The 4903-nt window shown below is 40.8% G+C and overlaps 1 non-coding gene across 1 annotated transcript; it reads left to right on the top strand.

Annotated features, from left to right (window-relative positions):
- Positions 1–4386: 4386 nt before the first annotated feature.
- On the top strand, positions 4387–4512 carry LOC114639300. The gene has a single exon (XR_003713989.1). It is a non-coding gene; the product is annotated as a small nucleolar RNA SNORA17 (small nucleolar RNA).
- The last annotated feature ends 391 nt before the right edge of the window (positions 4513–4903 follow it).

Here is a 4903-nt window from a genome sequence, read left to right as displayed (position 1 = left end):
TCTACTATATATCCACTTTAAGTCTCCATCTATGTCTCTTCCTCAATAGAGTTGGTTTTATGCTTTAAGCCTTAGGTGATGACTGTTACAAACAAATTTGTACAGATCTGGTTTTCCTTAGCCACACATGAGGACAACTTTGGTGCATCCTGACTTCACCTCTAAACTCACACATATTGAAGTGCACTGATAGATTATAGAGGGGCCTTGGCCAGGAGAGTTTATTCCTCTCTGGATACAAGAAGTTATTGCTCACTTCTCTTTTGATTCCTCATCTCCAGTCTAGATGTCGTATACTTGGAAGCAGGTGTGATAACTGTACCTTCTACTCTCTCTCTCTCCCATCACTAACATCTCTCCTCTCCTCCATTTCTAGCCCATTCTTAGCCACACACATTACATTTGTGTGCATATTTGTGGACTCCTTTCCGCATCTCTTTGTTGCTATTTCATTATCTCTTCTCCTCTTCCACATTTAGTGACCCCACTTTTAGTATTCATTCAGCAAAATCAAAGATTCTCCTTGGTACCCACTATTCTTGGAACTCAGAGTTTGCAAGTATCCACCAAAGAATTTTTTCTCTTATCAGGATAATATCTTTCACATTGTCCTCCTTTATTGCCATATACTAGACTTACATATTATTGAATGAATTAATGAGCAACACAAAAATTTATCTGGACAATTTATCTTCCTAAGTCTAAACTTTGAATTTACTTGTTTTCCTTTTAGCTCCAAACTGACAGGTTTTTAGTGAAAATTGACCAGTTGCCACAGTTAGCACCACCGTGTACCCTGGAATCTGACTGGGGAAGAACTTGCCAGAAGTATTCACTCTAATGCTTGAATCTTCTACTTGACCATCCTCATTTGGGTCTCCTTATGTTGCAGACAAGTCAATACTTCCCTCCAAAGGACCTATGGCAGAACATGTGAAAATATGGAAAGGCCCACTGTGGTGGGAGTAGTGCTGTTCATCTTGGGCATGTCGTAGAAAGGTCCTTCCTGCTTGAGATTATGTGAGTCCATTTGACATGGGCCAATGAGGAGTCAGTGGAAGTGGTGCATGACACCCCCTTCAAGAACTTGAGCAGTCAGGTATGATACTCTATGTTTGATTGTCCCAGGTTGAGAAGCATGTGTGGAGAATTCAGTATCAACCTGCACCCTGGAGAAATGTAAACTTTCCATACCATTCCTTCCCCCAGCCCTGTACTAGACATATGGAAGAAATGAGAAATTCATGCTTACATTCAGCACTGAGCTAGGGGACTAGCAATCTTGTTATCCTGACTGATACAATCATTAAAATTGGCTTTGCTAGGGTGAATACCTTTCAACTCATCTTCTAAGTAATTTGATAGAATCACATTTCCAAACCTTCTGAGGCATATACAAGTATATAGGAGAGAGTATTTTCCAATATGTTCTTGGCTGACCTGAAAGCTTTTGTTTACAAAGAATAAATTTGGTTTGGGATTTCTTTATTTTTTCCTTTGTATGTAGTCTTTTCTCAGGAAGTAGTAACTCTGGAGCCCAGGCCATGTGGTCCCTGGACACAGGACGATCGAGATTTGGAGAAGGAACACAGGAAGCAACCAGTTTCTGCTTCCTCTTTCACACAGATGTGATTTCTGTTTCTGTCTCTTCAACATCTCTTCAAGGGCAAAGTCTCAAGTCTCCTCTATATACTCACCCAGCCTTCTCTGTGAGTTAAAAACATGTTTGGAGGTATTGCCTTGAGTTCTCAAGGATAGATGCTTTCCTGTAAATGAATGCCCTTCACCAAAGTTTTGGGTAGTTGCTAGTGTTGAGGTGAGTGCTTGTAGGTGTATGATTTACAGTGCTCATTGAAGCTGTCATCTGGAGAACAGGAAAGCCCACATTGAAACTGATAGAATTGGGGATGAGAAGATATGGCCTGAAAACCTATGCATTCCCTCTCTCAGTTACTCCAGGGGCCAGAGGAAGACAGCAATTATTCTACTTGGTAATCTAGTTGCTAGTCTTTGAAAAAAAATAAGGCAGGGTAGATGTTACAAATAACCCTTTCCTGCTGCCCAGGTATAGCCAAATGATTACCAATCCATGCTGTCTGTTAGGTATTTTTTCTTCTTTCCACTATAGGTAAACCTTAGAGATGATTGTCATGGGTGAGGGGAAACTAAAGAAACAAATACTTAACTATATTTTTTGTTCCTTTAAAGGAATATCCTGAAGAGATTAAGCTTACTAAAATAGAATTACCATATTGAAAAATTTAAAACATTATTATTATTATGAGACAGGATCTTACAGGTGTAGCTCAAGCTGCTTGCTTGCTTTCTTTCTTTCTTTCTTTCTTTCTTTCTTTCTTTCTTTCTTTCTTTCTTTCTTTCTTTCTTTCTTTTTGGTTTTTCGAGACAGGGTTTCTCTATGTAGCCCTGGCTGTCCTGGAACTCACTCAGTAGACCAGGCTGGCCTCGAACTCAGAAATCCGCCTGCCTCTGCCTCCCAAGTGGTGGTATTAAAGGTGTACGCCACCACCGCCTGGCTCAAGCTGCTTTCAAAGCTGAGATCTTTCTGCCTCATCCTCCCCAGTGCTGGAATTGCAGATGTATACCTCTACAGCTGGCTTGAAACATCTTTGTGAAGTGGGCTTTAAAATGTTTTATAAGCGCCATTCATTCATTTAAATAAGTATGTTAAATACCTGTTACATAGTGAGTACTTTGAAAGAACTTGGAAAATAATGAGTGAATGAGTTGATTTAGCTTCATTAAGATGTTTACTTAATCTGGGCGACCACAGACAAGCAAATCAGATGCTGTGACTATGAGCTTGATCAGAATGTTTGCACAACATTCTGCTAGAAAGCAATGCAAGCACTTAACTCCGACAGATGCACCAGAGGTAGTGGTTCCTCACCTGCATTTTAAACAGAGCAATTAGGACTTATGTAAACAGGAAGAAGGGGGGTGTGAAAAGGTCTAGAAATAAGAGACAATGTGGTAGATTGTAAAACCATCAGAGCAGAGTGAACATTCAAGATAAAGAGTTATGAGAGGCATGGTAGGAACTGATGGGATAGGTTTGAGAGCTCTATTGGACACCCAAATAAAACTGATGGGCGTAAACTTAAGCTTCAACATTTAGACACATATATAACATATGTACATGCAGGTAAATTGAGTTCCAAGGAGGTTTTTCTTATGTATATATGTATTTACACAATCATCTTATAGAACCAGAATAAGCTCATTTAAATAATGAGTACTTAACTGTCATCAGAGAGACTTCACCCAGCATCTGATGAAAATAGATGTAGAGACCAACAGCCAAACATTAGGTAGAGTTTGGGAAGTCCTGAAGAAGAGGGAAGGAAGGATTGAAGACTCCAGAGTGGTCAAGGACACAGCCAGAAAACCCACAGAACTAACTTACCTAGGCCTATTGGGGCTCATAGTGACTGATCTATCAACCAGAAAAGCACACATAGAATGGACCTAGGCCTTCTGCACATATTTAACAGATGGGCAGCTTCATATGGGATTCATAACAGCAGGAGCAGGGGCTGCCTCTGACTCTGTTGCCAGGCTTTAGATACCTTTCCTGTAACTGGGCTGTCTTGTCTGGTCTTAATAGGAGAAGATGCCCCTAATCTTACTACAACTTGATATGTTAAGGCAGGTTGATATCCATGGGAAACCTCTCCATTTCTGAGGATGAAGGAAGGAGAGGTTAGTTGAGGGGAAGTGAGGTGAGAGGGAGGGACTAGGAGGAGAGCAGGAAGGGGAAACTGTGATGGAGATGTAAATAAATTAATTAAAAATAAAAATAATCATAATATAAATAAATAATGACTACAGATTAAAACAATTAAAAGAAGCAGTTGAAGCTGGAGAACTAGTCTATTAAAGAGTGTGGAAGTGATTCTTTTCCCCTTAAGTCAGGTTTTTGAATTCAATAAACCCAGTGTTCCTATTTGACTGTATCCCTCAAAAGTTCATGGTATGGAAACCCAGTTCTCCAATCCATATGTTAAGGGTCTTTGGAGATGAAGGTCTTTGGGAGGTAATTAGGGTTAGGTAGGGTTGTACAGATAGGGTCCTTTGACTGCACAGATTCTTTGTGAGAAGAGAAAGGTCTGAGCTACTGCAGTTGCTCTTCTGGCTTGATAATGCCCTCTGTAGTTGTTAATACAACTATAGCATGCAGCATGAAGCCCTCCCTCATCTGGGGCTATTTATCCACTGGCTATCCTATTGGACTTCTTAGTCTTCGTTATCATAAATAAAATCTATTATTTATAAATTCAATTATAGCAACAGAAAACAACCAAGGCATCGTTCTACTTAAAACATTGCAAATACTAGGTAAGTAATATAGTAAGAAGGAGTATCACCTTTTCCTCTAGAGGTGTTGTAGGTGTGGCTGTTGTGTCACAACAGTATATAGAAGAGAGGAGAGAGGCTATGTCTATATTTAGTGTTTAGTCCTATGAAAATCTGAATGATTGGTAGCCTAACATTCCCTAAAAAAAGAGAGCCTGAGATGACTACCAGTCTGGTGCCAGGCAGGCCCAAATAGGCTCCCAGGATAAGGGGCAAGCTAGAGACTAGAAGAATCCTAGCTGGGAATGTGAACCTCTGGCAGGAGTGAGCCTGAGACAGATGACCCTTACAAGAGGCCACTAGGGCAGTCTGGGCAAGAATTGAGCCAAAGATGACCACCAGACTGGAACCATGGACCCGGGCAGACAGACAGCCCAAGGTGACCACTAGTCTGACTACATAATGCACAAGCAGAGCATAACATTTCTGAGACAAACCCAGACAGTCATGCATACAGTGACATGGGCAAGGAAGAGATCCTCCCTCCTCTTTTCTCTTGCCTCCTACAGCAGGTAGGAGATCCATCCCT

This window comes from Grammomys surdaster, unplaced genomic scaffold, assembly GCF_004785775.1.
Source record: "Grammomys surdaster isolate TR1022 unplaced genomic scaffold, NIH_TR_1.0 125692, whole genome shotgun sequence".
Lineage (NCBI taxonomy): Eukaryota > Metazoa > Chordata > Mammalia > Rodentia > Muridae > Grammomys > Grammomys surdaster.
The sequence above is the reverse complement of the archived record's forward strand: the minus strand, read 5'-3'. Positions and strand labels throughout refer to the sequence as shown.